This window comes from Elgaria multicarinata, chromosome 7 (assembly GCF_023053635.1).
Source record: "Elgaria multicarinata webbii isolate HBS135686 ecotype San Diego chromosome 7, rElgMul1.1.pri, whole genome shotgun sequence".
In the NCBI taxonomy this organism is placed as follows: domain Eukaryota; kingdom Metazoa; phylum Chordata; class Lepidosauria; order Squamata; family Anguidae; genus Elgaria; species Elgaria multicarinata.
Genome location: NC_086177.1, coordinates 87673371 through 87696178, shown reverse-complemented (window position 1 = coordinate 87696178; position 22808 = coordinate 87673371). Strand labels below are relative to the sequence as shown.

Sequence of the window (22808 nt, the reverse complement as noted above, 5' to 3'; positions counted from 1 at the left end):
GGAGACACGCGTGGCTCAGATCGGCTAATTTGACCCATGAAACCAAGTGGAGGATTGAGAGTATGCCATTCGATGGCGAAGGACTCTTTAATACTAACACTGATGAAACGCTGGACTCCATCTACAAAGCGAGAACAACGGCTAAGAAGATGGGGTTCACTGCTCCTCCTGTGCAGTATAGGCCAAAGAGATGGGTGAGGCCGCCAACGCAACAACACCAGCAATACCGGCCTCAGTACCAACCTCAACCTCGGCAGCAACAACAACAGTTGCAGAGGAAGAGACCATACCAAGCTCGATATCAACAAGATAAGAGGCAACCTGACTTCTCTAAGAAGCAGCGTGTTTGACTCTTCGGCCCCAGATCCACCCCCTTTTGCGGACCGCCTAGCACCCCATTACCATCTATGGGAGTCAATAACAACAGACTCCTGGGTGCTCACTATCATCAACTCGGGCTATGCCATCGAGTTCGATGCCCTTCCTCCTTTTTCCGGCGTGAAAGTAACGACTCCATCCCCTCCTCTGCTGCTCGAGGTACAGACCTTACTATCGAAGGGAGCCATCTCTTCTGTACCTGCAGAGGAACTCAACCAGGGGTTTTTCTCCCGTTACTTCACGGTCCCGAAGAAAGATGGAGGTCTTCGACCGATCATGGACTTAAGACAACTGAACAAGTTCATCACCCCGAGGAAGTTCCGTATGACAACGGTTACTTCAATTTTACAGCTTCTACAGAAAGGAGTTTGGTTCGCAGTGGTGGATCTGAAGGATGCGTATTTCCACATATCCATCAGGAAGTCGCATCAAGCTTACCTTCGGTTTTCGATCGGCACATCCCAGTACCAATTCACCGTTCTCCCGTTTGGGTTGGCCACGGCACCGAGGGTCTTTACGAAGGTCATGGCGGTGGTGTGCGCCCACCTAAGGCAGAAAGGCATTTACGTTTATCCATACCTGGACGATTGGCTCCTCGTAGCGGACAACAGCGAGGCGCTCCAGTTAGACATATTAACCACCCTCAACCTGTTGGACTCGTTGGGGCTGTGGGTCAACCACGAAAAGTCCATTTTGACTCCACAGCAGAGATTGGACTTCATAGGGGTAACCCTATCCTCTCGAGACGGGAGGGCATACTTACCGTCAACCAGGGCGAACACCTTGCAGCAGTTAGCCATCGATACCGAGAGCCGCCGAAAGGTTTCGGCATGGACAATTCAGAGACTGTTAGGATTGATGGCAGCTACTACGGCAGTCATCAGATTTGCAAGACTCAGAATGAGGATCTTGCAGGCCTGGTTTTTGAGGACTTTCGACCTCAGACACAATGCTCGACGAACTTACCTTTCGATACCGAAGCAAGTGAGGGCATCCCTGAGATGGTGGTTCTCGATGTCGACTCTTCTCGAAGGCGTTCCATTCCAACAAGACGCGCCTTCGGTAACGATCACGACGGATGCATCCTTAGAAGGATGGGGAGCCCATTGCAGCTCTTTAACCTCTCAGGGTCGTTGGCCTCGATCACAGAGGGAGCATCACATCAACCATCTCGAACTCCTGGCAGTAGAAAATGCAGTAAAAGCATTTGCACAGATGATCGAGGGCAAGAATGTCTTGATCGCGACAGACAATACGACTGTAGTGGCATACATCAACAGACAGGGTGGAACAAGATCACACCCCCTGAACCGTTCTGCACTCAGAATATGGAACTGGTGCATAAAGAGAAGGACTTACCTGACTGCGATCCATGTAGCCGGCAAGGAAAACGTCATTGCGGACTCTCTCAGCAGGTCCTTCCATGTCGACCACGAGTGGGAGCTCGATGTCGAAGTGCGAGAAAGTCTTTTTCGATACTGGGGCCGTCCTGTTGTCGATGTCTTCGCTACCGAAGACAACGCAATTTGCGCCAAGTATTGCAGCAGGGCAGGAAGAGGAAAGCACTCTTTAGGAGACGCTTTCACCAGGACTTGGAGAGGAAATCTCCTGTACATGTTTCCTCCCTTCCCGCTATTGACAAGGGTGATAGCCAAGATCCAGATGGACAACTCCAATTGCATCCTCATCACTCCGTAGTGGCCTCGTCAGACGTGGTTCGCTCACGCCCTTCGGATATCGAGAGGGGATTACATCAGGCTCCCGTCGACACCGAAGCTACTGTCTCGACACCAGGGCAGGGTTCGACACGCAGATCTGTCGACCCTCAAGATGACTGCATGGAGGATAACAACCACTCCTCCTCTGGAACTAGAACTTTGACTGTGGATCACATTATATTGGCAGCACTAAAGCCTTCCACTAGGAAAACTTATGCAGCAAAGTGGCAGAGATTTCGGAACTTTGCTTCAGAACAAGATCAAACACCAGAATCTTGCCACTTAGCCTTTATCCTCAATTATTTACTGATGCTTTTTCAGCAGGGACTTAAGCTTACATCCATCAGAGTGCACTTAGCTGCAATTACATCTTTTCACCAAGGCATAGATGGGTTTACACCCTTTACCCACCCAACAACTAAGAAATTTTTGAGAGGGCTTAAGAACACAATACCAACTGTGAAGAGTATTGTACCTCCATGGAGCCTGTCAGTTGTGCTGCAAGCACTGACACGCAAACCCTTCGAGCCTATGGCGTCGACAGACCTTAGGCTACTTACTTTAAAGACTGTCTTTCTAGTAGCCATTACATCGGCAAGACGGGCAAGTGAGCTTAGAGCTCTTAGGATAGATGTCCCGTACACTATCTTTCATAAGGATAAGGTTGTGCTACGCACAGATCCAGCCTTCCTACCTAAGGTAGTGTCTACTTTTCATCTGTCCCAGCATATTACTTTGCCTGCCTTCTTCCCTAATCCAACTACACCTCTTGAGTCTTCCTTGCACACTCTCGATGTAAGAAGGGCTCTTGCTTTTTACAAAGACAGGACAGAGACATTTAGAAAAACAAAGCAATTGTTTATTTGTTATGGTGAGCCTTCTAAGGGACTCCCTGTCTCTTGCCAGCGGTTGTCACGCTGGATAGTGGAGACGATTGAATTGGCCTACTCTATCTCTAAATTAGAGTTAGTGAAACCTGTGACAGCTCATTCCACCAGAGCTGTTTCAACATCGGTGGCTTTCACCAGAGGTGTTCCACTGACTGAAGTCTGTAGAGCCGCAACGTGGTCCACTCCATCCACGTTTGTCAAGCACTACAGTTTGGACACCCGTGCGAGGCAGGACTGTTCATTTGGGAGGACAGTGCTTTCGGAGATCTTCAGATGATGCACCAACCCACCTCCAAAGGTATGTCAGCTTGCTACTCGCCCATATGTGTGATGCATAGAGACCACGAAGAAGAAATGCAGGTTGCTTACCTGTAACTGTAGTTCTTCGAGTGGTCATCTATGCATTCACACAACCCACCCACCATCCCCACTTGGTGGTGTGAGACTTATAAATGACACTGTTTTATTGTGGAATGTACTTTACTTTATTTACACTCATGTTTATGGGGGCACAACGTCGGACTCCTGTAAACTGAGGTAAGGGCGGGAACCCCATGGACATGCGCGGTAGCGTGGGGGGAGGGGTTCCCGCCAAAAACGTTCCACTCAGCTATAGTAGGTTCCGGTCTGGTCTCTGCGCAGGCGCAAAGCCCATATGTGTGAATGCATAGATGACCACTCGAAGAACTACAGTTACAGGTAAGCAACCTGCATTTCTTTATTCTGAAAAAGCCAGTGTGGTATGTAGTGCATATTCCAGCATTCTTCAGCCTGTTGCTCTCCAGATGTTTTGGACTACAACTCCCAGGATTCCTGATCATTGGCTGGGGCTGAACTGAGTTGAAATCTTGCAGGGCACCAGGTTGGGGAAAGCTGGCATATCCCATTGGACCTGGATTGAGGAAATATGGGGCAATTGGACCCATTGTTAGTCCAACAGTAAAACAACAAGAAATGAGCTGCGACACTTATTTTTGGGATGGGGTATATCAGCAGAGCTTGCAAAAGGGATCTCTGTTGACCTGTCCTGTTCTGGAAACTAGCTTTTTGACTCATTTCCGTGGTTGTTTTAGGAAGCGCTAGCTTCCTGTTGTGGTGGCAGTTGGTCCTGCAGTTAGAACAGAATCAATGGAGGTGCAGTGACAGTATTGGACACTGCACATAGTTTAAATATACTCTCACTGCCTTAGTAACCAACCAAACTGGTTAGTTGAGTGGATAAAATGGGATAACTATGTAAGCTGTACTGAGCTGTTTGGGAATAGGGTGTGTTCCAAATGTGAGAAAGTAGTGTTTCTGAGACTCTTAATAAAAGTCATTTAAGGTTCTTGGATGACTCTCATCGCTCTACTGATGTGCGCATTAGATTATCCACATATATTTTGACTTCTTAGTAGTTATCCTGATCCATTGCTATGCTGTTCTTCATTTTGTATCTTTTGATGATAATCTTACGATATGTATGCCAACCTGAAAGTATGTTCCATTGATTTCAATAAAGTTGAGCAGCAGGTTTTCATTTGCCTGCTGCTTTTCCATAATAAATCATTCCAAAGAGGGACACAACAAAGATAAGATGTCAGTAGCAATATAATATTATTTGTAGTAATACTTTCAAAATAGGTAATTAATGCATTGCAAAACATATTAGTAACATTTAAATAAGCATAAAAACACTTCAATAGACCAATCAAATATCTCATTGTGATACTATACTAAAATCCACTAACAACTCTTATTAATAAAATTTAAAGAATAAGAATTCTTAAAAATTCTTAATAAGAATTCTTTCTCTTAAAACTAAGAATTAATAATTAATTTTAATATTACAGATTAAAACAGATGAAGTTTCTACTTGAACAAAAATTTCAAATATTTCTCAAAAATTAATCTGAACTGGATGAAAGAGGAAAACGCATCTGATGGGTTGTTCTTGCTTCCTAGGGGGTTAGATCCAACCCTCATGCAAGTGCAAGTCCCATAGTAGGAGGGAAAAATCCAGATAAGATTAATAAGAGTTGTTAATTTTTACTGGTAGAACTCCATTGGATATAACCCTATTTTCCCCCTCCCTCACCTCCTGAGGTGATATACACTTGATGAGTCCAGTTGTCATTTTTTTTGGCATTACCTGATTGCTCATCAGTTAATTTTTCCAGCTTTTAGCATGGCATGAGCAGAAATGGGAGTGACTCATCCTTCCAGATCATGTTAGAAATGCAGGAAGATACACCTGTCTAATGATACATGGAAGCAGGAGCATTCATCCTTCCGCTCATGTTGTGTCCACAGTCATCTTATTCTAAGGGTAGAAGTAGTAGAAAATATAACAGGCTTAAATGAGAAGGCCAAAGTTATTCATCCTTTAATTCAGGGGTAAGGGTTAAGAAATCCAGTGCCCTCCAGATATTTTGGATTCCTGCTTCCATAATTTCTGATCCCATGCTGGCTGGGGCTGAGGGCAGTTGTAGTCCAAAACATCTAGAGTGCATGAGCTTGCCTATCTCTGACTTAATTATTAAGGGACAATCAGAGGCAGTAAGCCTATATACACCAGTCCTGCTTGTGGGTTCCTGGTTGACAGCTGGTTGGCTACTGTGTGAACAGTGCTGGACTAGATGAACCCTTGGTCAGATCCAGCATGGCTCTACTTATGTTCTTATGCTCTAATTTCATGATAATGTAATGGACTTTTTTAACCACTTAAAAATGGAGAAGAAAGTGCAGAATGTGTTCCTACAAAGGAGTTAATATAATCAGAATTATCATGCAGTGATGAAACGAACTTAATATTCAACAATGGTTATACTATTTTTAATGAGGATATGTGAAAGATGGAAGTTAAGCTAATTCTATACATTCTTTTTGGCTGTATTGCTGATGAAATAAGCAACTTGGTGAAGAATGTATGATAAAGGTAACCTTAAATACATCCACATACATTAATAGCTTGCCTGTCTCACATTTGTTAAGACTAAGGCCTTAGCTAGACATAAGGATTATCCCAGGCAAATGGAGGGGTCGTCCCTGCCTGCTCCCGGTATCCCCTGTGTGTCATTTGATGTTGCAGGGATGATCCTGGGGCGATCCCGAGTTATAGGCCTGGTCTAGCCATGGCCTAAGAAAGAATCTTATATCTAGCTACCATGCTTGATTGCCTGCAGGCAATTCTTAACTTGTCCAAGGCAACTTTGCTTGAATAAGGTTAGGTTATTAAAACTTGGGTTGTTTGACAATTGTAGTGACTTTTGTATCAAATGAAACTTTTGTGACTTTCTATGTATATAATTTGCTCTCTGAAACATGTTAGGTAGTGTTACCGTATATAATAGTACTACTCTATTTTGAAGTACTTGCCTTTGCTTTTATTAAAAATATGACAACAGTAAACCTAGCCACCTAATTACAAAATAATTTCTTTGCAGATTGTTTGACAACATTGCATATGCTGAGAGGATTTGTGTGGTTAAGGAATACACTGGATAAGGCTACAATGTTTTCTGTTGGCATAATATTACTGAATTCATTGGTGGTATGCCAGTACAACATTTGGTCATTGAGTCATGCCTTTAACCCTCAGAGAAGTACACTAATAGATATGGAATATGTGTTTTTGAGTGTATTTCTACTGAAATACTATACATAATATAAAAAGAGCATCTACATTGTATCTATTTTATGCAAGTATTAATTCAGGATAGTCACTCTTTACCTTTTAAGGATAACACTGAAACTGCGCTAGCTTTTCAGTTAATGTTTGAGCTTTGGCTATGGGGCTGTATATAAATGTAACAAATAAATAAATAACTTTCAATATTCTTTTTATACATTTATTCATTCATTCATTGTTATTTATTACGGTCTACTTAAAAATATGTATTTTTCTGGATGTCCTGAGCAGAAATTATGGCTTTTGTGAAACAATGGTTTCTAACTGTATGCACTGTTTAAATTGTATAATTTTTCAGATTCTGCATATTCTTGCCTCTTACTTCCCTTCAAGTTTCTTGTCTACTTAACACTTGTGCTGTTTGGGAAGAGGTTTGTTTTGCCCTGTATAAAGTCATCCTTAAAACCTAACTATTATATGAATTCCATGATCTGGAATTAGGAGTGAGCCGTGAAGTGGCCAAGTTTGCCAACGACACCAAATTATTTAAGGTTGTTAAAACACAAAGGGATTGTGAAGAGCTCCAAAGAGATCTCTCCAAGCTGGGAGAGTGGACATCCAAATGGCAGATGCGGTTCAATGTAAGCAAGTGTAAGATGATGCACGTCGGGGCAAAAAAACCCAACTAAGTATAACTTAATGGCATCTGAGCTAGCAGTGACCAAATAAGAACGAGAACTTGGAATTGTAGTGGACAGCTTGATCAAAATGTCCACTCATTGTGCGGCCGTTGAAAAGAAGACAAACTCCATGTTAGGCATTATAAGAAAAGGAATTGAGAATAAAACTGCCAGTATCATACTGCCATTATACAAATCTATGGTGCGACCACACTTAGAATACTGTGTACAGTGCTGGTCACCATACCTAAAATAGGATATTAGGGAGCTGGAAAAAGTGCAGAAAAGGGCAACTAAAATGATTAAGGGACTGGAGCATCTCCCCTATGAGGGAAGGTTACATCAACTGGGATTGTTTAGCTTGGGAAAAAGGAGGCTAAGGGGAGACATGATAGAGTTGTACAAAATTATGCATGGTATGGAGAATGTGGATAGGGAGACATTTTTCTCCCTCTCTCAAAATACTAGAACCCGGGGTCATCCCATGAAGCTGATTGGTGGGAGATCCAGGACAAATAAGAGGAAGTACTTCTTCACACAGCATATAGTTAAATTATGGAACTCACTACCACAAGATGTAGTGATGGCCAACAATTTGGACGGCTTTAAAAGGGAGTTGGATAAATTCCTGGAGGCGAAGGCTATCAATGGCTACTAACCCTGAAGGTTGTGTGCTATCTCCAGTATTTGAGGCAGTAAGCCTGTGTGCCACTGTTGCTGGGAACATGGGTAGGAGGGTGCTGTTGCACCATGTCCTGCCTTGATGGTCCCTGGCCAATAGCTGATTGGCCACTGTGTGAACACAGTGCTGGACTAGATGGACCCTTGGTCTGATCCAGCATGGCACTTCTTATGTTCATGGCTTAACTATTGATCCTCATCCTCCACTAAAATAAAGGGTGGATTCCTGCATTGAGCAGGGGGTTGGATTTGATGGCCTTTTAGGACCCTTCCAACTCTACTATTCTATGATTCTATGAAAGCCCAAATACATGCAACTGCATTTGTTTAGATTCATCCCTTTGCATTGTTCTCCTCAAAGTTGAATTTTAGATTGTAAGATTCTTGGAACAAAGTCCTCATTTTTCTTTAAACTATGTTTATTGGAGCTATATCAATATTAAAATCCTAACTTGCTATTTTCATTATTCTTCGAAAGCAGAAGACAGATGCTATAATTGTGTATGTGTCTTCTTAAGATTAAATGCAGATAGCTATGGATTGGAATGTCTTTTTCTCCCCATCCATTTTAATCTGTTCTTCTATAGATTCTATAGGTTCTTATTGGAATAAAATGTATACTGTGTATATTTTAAGTTCCTAGAAAAGACCGGTGTAATTGGGGAAATGGCTATAATTTTCTCCCATAGTTCACCAGAGCATTTATTTACCTTAAGTGAATGTTAACATAGTAGTTAATTTTTTTAAAAAAAAAACCCCAGCATCATGATGATGAAAATGAAAATTTTCACCATGTACATTGATGGTGCTATATAAATAAATAATAATAATAATAAAAGCATTAGTATACATGACTGGATTTTATTATCAAGACTCTTACAGTAAAATTTGCTTCTCATTTCACTTCCCATGCTTTGGGAATCATTGTATTTCCCTACCCAGAAGAATTAAAATGTTCTTACAATGTTTATTTTTATTATGCTTGTATTTACATACAAAGTGAAATACTGCAGTTATTCTCTACAGTATTTTTTTTGCTTTTATTTAAAATAGAATCTGCATAAATAGCAATTGTACAATTTCTAGTGAGACTATTGAATTCAGTGGATCTTACTTCTGAGTAGACAAGTGTAGAATTACACTGTAAAGCTGCTTGGCTTATTTCTACCATCAAGGGGTCATTTGAAAGCCCTTGGTGATACAGGGGTTTAATTTGCCAGAAGATGGCTTGGTTCAGACAACATGCTAAATCACGCTGCATAACTACAAAATGGTTAATGGAATGCATTAAGGTCAATGCAATCTGTTAACTATTTTTTGGGTAAGCAGCATAGTTTAGTGTGTTGTCTGAATGGGGCTGATAAGACAACTTAGAATTTACATTTTAAACTCTCTCATGACCCTGTAATGAGTTGAAATGGTGCTGCTCATGTGAAATAGCTATTTACTGTACCCTCTTGTGTCTCTTGGAGGGATGAATCAATCAGGGAAGAATTGACTTTGGGAGGAGCCAGCTCATCAGTTAGATGTGACATGATGGACACTTCTCATAGGGTGGATTGATTTTAAATCAAGTTTTCCATTTTGATTTTTTTCTCTAAACAAGCATGCTTTATAACTTGTTGCTATAGCAATGAAAACATTAATTTCCAAATAAATACTGATTTTCAAATAAATACAGCCTTCATACAAACTAGGAACATAGTCTGAAACCTTGATCATGCAGTTTGTATACACTGCAAAATTATATTTTCCTAGAAGCAAGCAGATTACTGTTTTGTTCTCTTTATGCAAAAATACTAAGGAAGATCTCTTAGTTGAAAGCTGTGGCCAGAACTTTTCATAAGCAAATTATTACATAGCTACAGTTTCTTCTTAAGATGGAAACTAAATGTTCATTCACTTTGGTTAATAAATTTGAGAACTTAACACAATACAGAGCACAGCTAGTTAGAAGATATAAAATAGGAATATTTATTTTATTTATAATATGATAGTTGCATGCATGATTCTGGAGTTTATGGATGGTATCCCCCGGATCTCAGTGCCAGTGATTAATTCAATAGGAAGCCCTCAATAATTGTACAATACAGTGATTAACTCACTTGTGTATGTGCTATTCTGGATCTGTTGCCCATTGTAGCCCATTGAAAATTATTATTGTGCTATACATTATTTAATGTCATATGCTTATTGGAAATAGAGTTCTAAACTTCACTTTTCAAAGACTTCTAAGTATTTAAGATTTTCATGACTACTTTTTCTCAGTTGATTATTTTTAGTCTGTTAACGGAAACCATTTTTTTTAGTGTTCAGTCGTATGATTTATGGTATCAAACCCAGGAATCTGTACAAAACTTCCTCAAAGCCCATTATGTACATAATTGATGAAGTACGTGACTGTAGGAGGAGCATAGCCTTCCAGAGATGTAAAGTGATTGCAGTTGCCCTGCGGGGAAACTGCAAAATTCCATATACCATCTATTGGTGTATGTTTTGTAAAACTGTTAATCAGAACGTTTTCTAATGTCCTAAATAGATTGGGATCTGATCTAGCATGTTTGGATTATGTGCATTTTTAGTCTATTACAAGTAGTTGAGTTACTAATAAACACAGGGTGGCAGGGATTTCACCTGAAAAAGTTAATTGCAACTTTGAAATTGCTCAGTTTGACTGGTGCTGCATTTGTTCATTGTATTAAAAGAGAATTTATGAAATAATGTGTCCTTACAATTGAAACATTTTTCATGGGAAAATAAAGTAAAGGGAAATATAGCGCCCCATATCACTACTACTTACTGAGAGATGCCAAGGTATTCAGGGCTTCAGACTCCCACATGCCTTGAGGCTTTGCACTCTGAACTAATTAGGCTTTCATTTCCCTCTATGTACTGTTGCTCCTTTCTGAAGGGTTTGAGCTGTTGGTCACTGTCTCTCCCTCTGTATATGGTAACTAGAGGGCCAGCCACTATGCAGCTTGCATAAGCGTTTTGGGAGTTTCTATCTATCTACTAGAATAGAAATCTCAGTAATACATATGAGTGAAATTATATGCCAGCCATGGCAGCATTCTCAAGAATCCTGTGTGTTTTTATAGCTTCCTTGGCCCTACTTGTTGCCATGTTGTGAACATTTCTGTGTTCCTGGAGTCCATGGACTGCCAGTCATTAAATGCCTCAACAGCACTCCCTCGCACTGTCAATAACTCACCTTAATTATTAGTATTATATGTGAGTGGATTTAATTGGATACCTTAATAACAGTGTTCAAAGTTCTTCCATGAAACATAACCCATTTTGCACTTCTTAAAAGGCAAGAGTAATTTGTGTCAACTGGTGGATGGCATTTACTTCCTGTTCTGTAGGGCTTCACAGAATGGGATCAGTTGTGCGCTAGTAAATATGGGGGGCATTTTTTTTAAAAAAAGGATTAACTTGTCAGCTAATATCAAAAGGAAATATAAAGTGCACATACCTCATATGAACAGAAACAGACAAACCTTTTTAAAAAATGTTTTGGACAAACACAATCTTGTTCCTAAGCCTTTGCTAGCCTGAAAAAAAATCACTTGCTTTTTACTTATAAGATTCTTGAGGCCTGTTCCTCCTTGATCAGTTAACTAATGGAGACAAAGCACTCATCTACACTAAGCAGGATATTCCACTATGAAAGTGGTATGAAAGAAGTATATAAAAGGCCAGAGCCACACTACTGCTTTATAGCGGTAATGAAGTGCACTGACAACTTTTGGGGCCCATGACACATTCCATATACTACTTTCATAGTATTATATCCTGCTTGGTGTAGATGTGTCATGGGCCCCAACAGTTGTCAGTGCACTTCAATACCGCTATAAAGCAGTAGTGTGGCTCCTGCCTTTTATATACCGCTTTCATAGTGGAATATCCTGCTTGGTGTAGATGAGCCCAGAGAGTGATCCATGACTCCAGTCTGCTGCATTTCTGTGCTGGACATGGCGGTGGTAATGCTCCTTTCTGCTAATCTAATATAGAAATGAAGCTGGTGGAGGAGGCATGGATTACTCCCTTCTTCATCCACTAGGCTGCTTGATTTTTATGCCATATCTGCAGGAAAAGGCTTTTCCTGCTATATATCCTCCATAGAAACCATGGTGCTGTGCCAATATGACCAGCTTCCATGCTGGGCACAAATCCGGTGAAGCCCCTTTCTCTATAGCCAATACAGAAGCCGATCAGGCTGGTGAAGTAGAGACAGTATCCCTGCTTCACAAGCCAGGTTGGCTTCTATACTGGATGTAGAGGAAGGGGCTTCGCAGCCTTTGCAGGTAGCATGGAAGCTAAGTGAGCTGGTGATGGTTGGAGTTGATTGCTCTGTTCCATTTTCACTAGACCACTCACCTGAAGGGAATTCATGCTCTTGCCTTTGTGAAATTCTTGGTCCTCAGTTGTGCTCAGGTGAGTGGTTTAAAGTTAAGACCAGTACAAACCTATACTGGGATGTTGACTTGCCTTGTCAGCTGTTTGATATTATCCATGAGAAGTTTCTGCCTGTTGGTGTAGCAGTACTTTTAATTTTGTTCCATTGACTTACATAAATCATTTGCTTATATTCTTTTTGATGATCAATCAGAAATAAAATTTGTAACACTTCCTTTAGAAAAATAATCATTTCTTTTCATGGCTGATCACATGCTTTCCAATGCATGTGTTTTAACTTTAACAGTTGTAGTCTGAGCCATTTCCTGTTTCTCAGCTGTTATACTGCCAGAAGCAGAAACCAGCTACTCTTCAGCCATTTTAAAGATCTTACAATTATTTACCAGGGGCTATTAATTGTGAACAAAATTTCTAAAGCTTTTTTGTTTTCCAGTTTTTAAATGCTGGGTGGAATGGGATTCATTGGAACTCTGAATTAGCACCCTGAAAACTAGAGTGAGATGGACGAGTACAAATAAAAAGGCCTAACTCTTGTCCCTCAAGAATTCTTAACTCTAAAAAAAAAAAAAAGTGCCTGCCTTGTTTGCTATATAGCAATGTTTTTCAAAATTTAGAATTCAAAAAAGTTCAAAAGCTTATGTTATTATCTAGAAGTTATCCCCAGATGAATATGCAAAGATCCTTACCATCCATTTGAGCATACAGCCTGTTATTGCTTGTGAGGATCTGTGGATTCAGGAAGTAGTCTTATAATGGGAGTACCCTTTTAGTGTTGGGTATATTCATTGATTTTCCATTTAGATGTTTAAAACAAAACTGGGATGAACAGTTTTTTTAAAAAACAAGTCTTAAATACAACTTTAGATTTACACATATAAGTAGTTTGTCAGCTGCATTAGACCTTTAAGGAAAGGTGGGATAAAATGTTTTAAAAAAATAAATAATAAAGATTAAATATTCTGACTATACAAAAATGTACCAGGTAAAATGCAACTGTCTATCCACCAATGGAATGGACACTGCTGGTGGAATGGATTCCCCTGTCCTTGTGGTCCCCTGAACACACTCAAAATCTGCTCTGGAGGATGAGAGACCGTCCAGAGTAGATGGGGGTGGGGAGAAGAGGAAGGGGAAATCCTCTTCCGCTTGCATGGTGTTGGACTTGGTTTCAAAGAGCAAACATTATTTTTCAGAAATGTGTCCATGTTCCTTTAACTATTTGTACCTAACAAGTAAGATGTGTAATATCCATTTTTTGAACTCTGAAATACTGGATTTGTTGTATCTAACCTAATTTCACGATGTTAGGAAAATCCTGCTGTGTTTGTAATATATACACAACAGAGTATTCAAGCTGTGAAGAAGCCTATTCTTAGCAAATACTTGGATTTTTTCCCCTGTTGGGTCCTTTTCGTGTGTTCACTTTATTAGTAAATGTCTTAAGAGTGCAAGCAAGAGCCAGGTAAGGCGGGAGGAGGATGGAGGCAAAAATGCCTCCTGGTCCTCCTTTTCTGAATAGTTTTAGCTGGATAAGCCTTTTGGTTCATTTAACTGACCTACCTTGTTGTGAGTAGAATGGGCAATGACAAGGTTTTAGGATCCTGGCTTCTCCTCCTCCCCCACTTGGCCCACTATCCTTCTCACTCTCCAAGCTCTTTGGACATCTCAGCCACTGCACAGCTTTCCATGGTGGCTGTGTTGGAGTGGGGGGAAGGGTCCAATCTCAGATTTCCACTCCCAAGGTTGTAGCAGTGTCTATGGCCTGGGTAGGGGGGAAATGGCCATATCCTATGATTCCTGGGACTCTACCAGGCACCATGGGATTGCTCTGCCCATTGAAATTTACAATTTTTCAAATTATATGTTTTTTTTTTCCTTTTTTAAGGCTCTGCTTGCTTTTCTTTTTTACTGGTTTATGCTTGTTAGCTACTTTTTACCTCTATTGGAGATAGGTTTATTTAATGCCAACAGTTCTGAAGCTTGCTTCTATGGCATGTTTTTACCTCTTTACTGGAAGTAACTGTTAAAAAACAAATGAATCTTCCCTTCTTCTAAGACAGGCTCACAGTAACTTTCAAACACACATAATTCAGTTTCTGCCAAGACTTTAAAAGCTGTTAGGCACTTGGCGTCTTTTTGGAAATGTGGGGAGAGTTCAGATTAAAAGAAAATGAAAGGATTGGCTTTCCTGTTGCTGACTCACCATCTTTTTCACTTTGAAATAAATATGAAGGTCTGAACTGTAAACTTTGCACCAGACACAGACTTCAAAGACCCCTTGAGTACAGGCACATTCAGGAAGGCTCTATTTAAGAGTAGGGGAGTAACAATACGTATGTTGTTGTACGGAGTGGTAGTTGCTTAATAGGACTGCTGCTATAAAAGGAGATGTAGAAACACCAGCATGGCTGACTTGAAAATCAAAGACAAAATTGTAAGTGTGAGAAATTGCTTTAACTGTACATTTTAAATCATTCTTTAATATTCACTTCATAGAAGTTGACAAAGTTTTAAATACTCATATGTGGGAGAACAGGCTTTCCTTTCTAATCTTTTTTAAAAAAAGTTATATCAACAAACGAGTCAATTCCTGCACTCTAGAAAACTAGTTTGTTTTATTTTAAACAGGCAAAAGACAGGGAGAAAAGTCAGTATGCACTTATTGTTGAAAATTTCTAAGGAATCTCATAATTCATCTTTGTGTGATTAGATGCTTTCCACATAGCTGCAGTCAGCTGTTAAAGAGGTGGCTCAGGAAGACTAGCACATGATCAGGCCTTATCAGGCCCCCTACCTACCCAAAATTTGGTGCGGGATTCTACTGAATGGCAGACTGCACATGAATTGGAGATATGTAGGCTACAGATCTCTCCTATGAAGGGAACTCTAAAATGAAGGATTACTAGGGAGATGAGCAGAATGCATCCTTTTCTGAAGAGAAGCAATAGAAAACAGGACAGTCTCCTATCTGAAAACTTCCTCTAGCCCCAGCCACAACCCTCAAGGGAAAAGTCCCTGCTAAGAACAGCACAGACCCTCTGCTTCAGCTTCTGAAGGATTGAGTTTTCTTTCTTTAGAAACTTTGCTCTATTTTTATAGATGAAGGGAACCTTTTAGGATCAGATAAACCTCTAGAAGAGATGCAATCATTTCTCAGTCTGCCTACCTATCATAAGCTATATTGAATGTTAGCAGTGTCAAGATCCTAGGCTTGAGTATTCTAGCAGATCAAGCCTCCATCTCAACAACTGTTTCCCCATCATAGATATATGTTGACATCTAACAAATGAATTAGCTTTACTTCTAGTTGCTTCTTTTGAACAAATTATAGGGTGAACAGGAAGAATCAGGTAGGTCTATGAGAGTTATTTGGACAATTAAGACATGCCACTTCTCACAGGATAGATGAGGTATGTTCTCTACTGAAGGTATATGCTACAGCTATATTCAGGTCACTGTGCTTCGCAGGATGAGTTCAAGAACAGCATTCCACAAATGCAAGTTAGAGAAATGTCATGGCAGCATATTCTCCTCGAAAACCCTCCTTGGCAAACCCGTGTTTTTCCAGAGCCATATAATCCTGAATAGATAAAATTAAGGATCAGGTGCAAGTAAATAAGAAACTGGACCTATACTCAGCAAAATGTTACTATCAGCAGCATGTCTTGCATATGCCAGACTTGATTTTGCCAGACATTCATCCTGAGCCACAGTTAGAGGACACCTTTTGTTTTATACTAGAGCACTGATCCCTCACTTGTTAGGCCTACCTTCTGAAGGAAAACGTTCTGTCTTGATAAACTCTTTACAGACCTGGATGGGGAAGGGAGAGAACCATGCCAAAGTCAAATTTCCATCCCTATCAGAAAATGTCTAGAAAACAGATTTCACAGACTTATAGGTTCCCAGCCAAATCAACATTATAAAGCCTAACCACAACACCATCCAAGAAAGGGGTAAAGGAGGAGATCCTAGGCCAGGGGTGTGCAACATGTGGCCTGTGGGCTACATGCTGCCCCTCTGTTGTGGCCCATGCTGCTGCATCACTGTTTTGCCCTGAAATTTTAGCAGCAAATTGCTATAGAGGGGTGAAAAGGACAAATTTAGCTTGAAGAGAAGATCTCGCCATAGCAGTATTTCCTGAAATTCAGTGGCAAACTTCCAGTTTGTTTCTATCCGAAGAGTTTGGCATGGTGGCAAGTGTGGGGTGAGGGGAGGTGGGTTAAAAGTGTCTGCTGGGTCCCCCAAAATTGCCCACCCCTGTCCTATGGACAATTCCAAGTAATGTCAATATTTCCAGAAGAAAATTTGACTTCAGCGATCTTTACTCCCAACAATATCAATACATCCCTTCTACAAACCCCAGTAAGAAGGAAGACTGTCTTGGTTCTCTCAAGAGTGGAGAATATAATCCAAGTCAGATTGGCAATAGATACCATCTGTAAGGGTCAGGTTGTATGACTGCAAGCCCATAATTTAAAAATGGATAAAAACATTAAGGTCCTGTTCAGATGACACTTCAGGCTCTGTGGTTAGCGAAACTGTGGTTCTTTGTAGTTAGCACTAACCACAAGCCATTCTGTCGCACACAAAACCTTAAGCCATGGTTAGAGTCACTAAACCTGCTGCAGACAGTCCGACTGTGGTTAGTGAGCAGGGTTTAGCAAAACACATTGCACAAGACACTTTAAACCCTACTGCTTAACCAAAAGCCAGCAGGATTTAAGGTGTCTTCTGAACAGGCCCTAAAGCAGGTTTTCTCAGCAGCAGCACAAAAAGTCAAATACCATTACAAGCCAGAGAGAATTTTCCTAGTGCATACCAGGAAATCCTGGTATTTACTGGTGTGTTAAACTATTTTTTCAGGAAATGCCTAACTTTTATTCACAGATCTATTGTTTTTGTGGAAAGAGTTATGCATGACCCTGTATACAAGAGCACACATGCTTTATAAGCTTCAATCCATGTAACCACAAAAAGATTCAGTATTAACCTGCAAGCTTGCATATGTCCTTTCCACAATTACTGATGCTTATCTTGAGAATGAGTGTCCTGGGTACTTGACTGCATACTGAGGATTAGTAAATGTCTAAAGTAGGGGTGGGCAACACAAGGGCTACATGCAGTCCCTTCTGGCTTTTTTCAGCCCCCATTGCCCCCTGATGCTGTCAGATATGCAGCTATGGTGGCAGATGCAAAAAAATACAGCATTTTTTAAAAATTAAATAAGGCATATGAGGAGCATGTAACTTGTTGGAAAACAGAATCATGCTCATGAAAGTCTTCATGGAGTCCAGTTTTTCTTCCAAACAAGATGTGCACTTCCCATATGCCTTATTTTCAATGGGGGGACACATGTTTTTGTCACCACTGTGCCAACAAATTTTGGTGGCCATTTCGGCAGGAATACAGTCCCTGGTGAGATCCAGGAGGCAATGTGGCCCCCTGAGCTCTGGAAGTTGCCACCCCAGGTTGATGAAAGGATAGTACTTATATTTTAAAACCTTTGTACTCCACCTTTCCAGGTTTCCTCACTAACAGAATAGCATGACCAAAATATTGCATTTATGGTATTTATGTAACGGGAATAAAGTAAAATGCAATAAAACCAAATTCTTCATTCCCCTTAAACAGAGCTTTATTCTCTTCATTTTTCTTTGTGAGTCTTAGCATATTAGCTTGAACTTCATGCTTTGCCTCTTTCCTAAATTTGTTAGATCTTCTGTAAGCACCCACCTTCAGCTAGAAACCTCACTGATTATTCCCACCTAGCTCATGCACTGGATATGTACTGTATTTTCTCTCCATTATTTACTTACACCCTCTTCCCTGGCTCCTAATTATCTTCTCTTGGACCTGGACCTGCGTAACGGGCCCTCTGTGAGAAGGGGTCAACAACTTGCTTCTCCCTTTCAGTCTCAATGGTGATGTGACCTGGGACAGTTTGGTTATATAGATCTTGCAAAATTGTTTTTGTATCTCTTTCTCATGCTGATATGTGTCACTCTCTTCTGTAGTTTGCAGTTTGAGAAACATTTCCTTATTGAAAGAAAACTGTCAGTGATTTGGTATAATGGTAGTTAACTCTTCTTAACATGTAAGTTGTATACTACCCACAGTAATTGTGGCTAGAGTTCTATAGATTACCGGACAACAGGTTGGATCCAGACCATGTTAGTCACACTTCAGTCCTATTGAAAATTAATCATGATTAACTTGTGCTGTTGTTATCAGTGTGAGTAAAGCACGACTAATATAGCCTGGATCCAGCCCAACATTTATAGTGTTCCAAAATGCCCAATGAGAGTAGATGGCATTGCTTGAAATCTGTTCTTCCTTCTTTAATAGGTCACAAGACTGTGTAGCATACACACACACTGTTTAAATTGAAAACCCTTCTCTGGGTTTATTATCCTTGGATTAGTCACTGTAAAATACAGTTAAGGGTATTTTCAAATCCAGCAAGCATCAAGATAGAAAGTGCAAGTCAACTGATTGGATTACTGGCCGTTTCAAATATGTCATAACATTTATGGTGACTATCTGATAACGTTGTTCTGAGCTTTCATATTGGGAATATGTATTCCCAACATAAAAAGGGCATTGTCTAGTACTGCATAGTTCACATTTAAACATTTCATTCAACCAGCTAGCACATGAGATGCACTATTAAATTCTGTTGAATATCAACAAGGCATTCTTTTATCCATACTTTGCCCATCCCTGGGTTTAAAAATGTCTATTTTGCAAATTTGTTGTAATCTGTAAACTAGGTAATTGGACTCTGCGTTGTCAGTTTCTCGGCTCTTTTTTGTATTTTTCATTGCAACATTTTATCCTGGCTTTCTGTATTAAGTTGGATAGTGTAATGGCTTTTTGTCTCCTGTGTTTTTGCCATTTCCTGATGCTTAAATTGGCTTAGAGTCAGTTTCCTGTCTGGAATATGGAGTTGGAAGGGTTGATTATTTTGTTCTTGTGTGCTGGACTTGTACTCTGACCTCATTTGTTGTTTGTCTGTTCCTTCTTAATTGTTGTCTTGTCAGACTTATTTGTGTTTATACAATTAAAATGGTTCATATAAAATCTCATATGTACAAAGAAATCTGTAAATTGGTTCAATATGCTGTGAGGTATTTTAACCATTTCAACAGTTTATTTTTTAATTTAATTTGGTATTAGCTTAACTAAACTAGATAACATAATCATACCCAAATCTATACCTTAAATAAACGCAGTCCCTTAGAATGTAAGGAGCTCTAAATTTTGATAGCACTGTATGAGAGCATATAGTCTAAATCCAACATCCATGTTTGTCAGACCATAGCTATTTGCACCTCAGACTCTCAATATCAGTGTTTGATAGCTAGCCATTCAACTTTCTATTCCCCCACTAACAACCATTTGTTCTTTAATGAGCCAGCCGCACATGAATTTACCTACCCTCTCCTCTTTGGCTTTGAGAGTTCTCCTTCCAGCTAACAACTGGTATTGCTGATCCCAACAGAGGAAGCAGAAGTCAGGCACCCCTCCATCATCATGCCAGGATACAGTTCCATCTGAGAACCCCATGCTCTCTAGTTACCAACTGCCATCATTGTTGTCTCCAGAGGCACAGCAATCCTTTCAGTGTGCTTAGATACAGCTCCATGATCTGCTGAATTACTGTCTGCTGAACTTTGTAACTAAGAATTTAGTGCATGAGTTACATTTTTCTTCCTCTGTCTCAATTCACTTTCCTTTTGTGTTATGTCTTTAGAATGTAAACCTGCAGATAGGGACTGTCGTATTTCTGAACATTTCTGGGAATAATTGGACTTAATCAGGGTTTATCATCATGGCTCCTCAAATTTCTCCCTTTTCAGTGCTAACTATGGATAATATTGCACAGAGTTGAATGTAAATCATAATTTGAAACCATAATTATAAGCTCTGCTTAATATACATCTTTATATTATGTCATGTTAACAGGAGTTAGCATTGGGAAGGAAGGGGGCATGCATCAGTGAGGGATGACAAGCAGTGGGAAATGTTATATCAGCACCCTGCATACTGGGGCGGAAGTCTTTTCTGCTCTCCAGTGCATGGTGTTGCTGCAGCTGCTAGCTTCCCCCTAATGTGTGACCAGGCTACCCAGAGGTGGCACTGTAATGGGATGAGAGCTAAGCAGCAGCTCAGCTCCAATCGGTGCTTGGTAGTCTTGGTATTTTAGTCACATGTTGTTGTGAGAGATAAAATATGGCCACCAGCTGCTAATTGGACCTGAGGAGGTGCTTGCCTCCTGGTCCATGACAAGGCTGTTGCTCGGTAATCTCGCTTGTGCTGGATAGCCCCACTCAGGCTAATAGCTGCAGAAGTGCTGCCAACTGGGTACCCAAATGTAGCAGGCACTGTGTGGCCACTGAGCCCTGGCGCCAGGAGGCCAGCTGCTCTCCCGCGGCCTGGGGGCAGCAGCGGAGGCAGCAGCAGCAGGACCCAAGATGGCTCTGGGCTGTGGCAGAGCCAGTTCTCCCAGGGGCAGACGAGGCCCCCGCCACCCCCTCCCTCGGGCCAGAGGCATTTCCAGCTCCTTGCCGGAGTCGCTGGGCTGGGCAACAAGGGCAGCCTGCCGAAACATCCCAACACCTGGCACTGGGTCTGATTAACACTGATTTTGACTGTGCTTACTGCTGACTGAAATTTGCTGTTGGCTAGGGTTTGAAGCTGGCTTTGGATAGCTAGCAATAACCATGGTTAACAGCAGTGCTTATAACGTCAGCAATGCTGTGGAGTGACAGAATTTGCATACAAGAGGAGAGGAACTGTCTCAGTGCCCTTACTTGGCCATGGTCCTTTGACCATGGTTAAGAGATGTGCTTGTAACTGCAGTGATGTTATTAGTCAGCTGTGGATCCCCCCCCCCTCCGCAGTTCACTAGATGCAAATCATAATTGCAGTTTTGGAAGCTGGGGAGAAGATTATGAAAGTGCTGGAAATGTTTTGCTTTACATGTAAGCTTTTTTGAAATGATTGATAATTTGCAGCAAATATTTTCTAAGAATCTTTGCAGGAAAGGCAATATATAATTACTTTTTTTAGCATTATGCTGTGACTTTTGTGCACTTGCAGTGGTGCTGGGTAGTATTCAATAGCTTTCTGGTTTGGGATCAGCAGCATGTGTCTGCAGGCTACAGGGGGTTGGAAGAGAATTAACTTCGTATTTTATATGCTGGTAATAGGTACAAACTAAATTTTAATATGTATCAGCTTCTGCTGTATTGTATGAAGTAGAAAATAAAGTTGAGCCTATTAAGGTAATAGATACTATTAAAAGTGGCTGGTTGATCGTGTATAAAACAAGGAATTCTGTACTGTAGTCTGTTAAGTCTCTTGAAGGATTGTTAATCAGGATTCATGTGATTCCATGTTTAAAACTTGCATGGCTTGTAAAACTTTTGTTATGTTTTGCTGAAGGATCAACAGTCAAAGCAAATGCTGTACCTGTAGTAATTCTGATTTCAACTGTAACTCTGCTACATACATCTTTTTAGCTAAATCACCATGTCACTTGTTTCAGCACCACTACTAAATTGGGGGGTGGGGGTGGAGTAGAAGGCCAAAGGTTTTGAAATGGAAATTAAATTCTATTGAAAGACTGTTGTAAACAGAAAATAAATGAAAGGTACCTTAATTTTAAAGAGTTATTGTTCTTTTAGTATGCAATTGAATGCATGTTTAGACAGAAAAAAGCCCTACAATTCCCAGCTAAACATGCATATAATTGCACCCTTACTTAGTCAATTTTAAAAACATTGCTAAAAAGTCACTATTTTATTAGAATTATGTCATAAATTAATCTGTTGTATTGCTTTTAATCTAAAAATGCTAATCCTGAGAAATGGCTTCAGTGATGAGTAAATCTTTAATGTCATAAGGCATCTTCAGACTCCTTTTGCAGTTACTTCTGTTTATGTATGGGGGAGAGAACACATTCAGGCATCTATTTAAATATGTTTGTATATTTTAATCTGAACATCAAAAAGTTTCGGAATATCTAAGAAGAAAAAGTATTCTTAGATATTACAAAATGTTTTGAGGTTAAGATTAAAGTTGGAAGCTTCTGGATTGTTGGAATAGTGGGAATCTTACGGATTGTTAAAATAATCTTATGGATTGTTAAAATAATTCAAATAAACTTGGTAGGCATTAGTCTAATTAGCAAATAAGTACATTGCTTTTGTATTGCATTTTTTTAAAACAATACAAATAAAGTGCATTACTTTTATTAGGGATTGGTGTTTATACCTTCCTGTAAATATGAAGTAAATATGTATAAGTATTCATAGAAATACTATTCCTGCATTGAGCAAGGGGTTGGACTCATTGGACTTATAGGTCCCTTCCAACTCTACTATTCTGTGATTTTATGATTATGCACAGCTTAAATACCCCTGAG

The 22808-nt window shown here is 40.3% G+C and overlaps 1 protein-coding gene across 4 annotated transcripts in view; it reads left to right on the top strand.

Annotated features, from left to right (window-relative positions):
* The window catches only part of RNF19A (ring finger protein 19A, RBR E3 ubiquitin protein ligase), a 67735-nt gene that overhangs the window by 15851 nt on the left and 29076 nt on the right, over positions 1-22808 (top strand). The window contains exon 1 of one of the 4 annotated variants that reach the window (XM_063130995.1): positions 14784-14810. The exons of the other annotated variants lie outside the window; for them this stretch is intronic. The gene's annotated coding sequence lies outside the window, so the exon portion shown is untranslated. Of the gene's footprint in view, positions 1-14783; positions 14811-22808 lie in introns of those variants that run through there. 4 annotated transcript variants of the gene reach the window in all.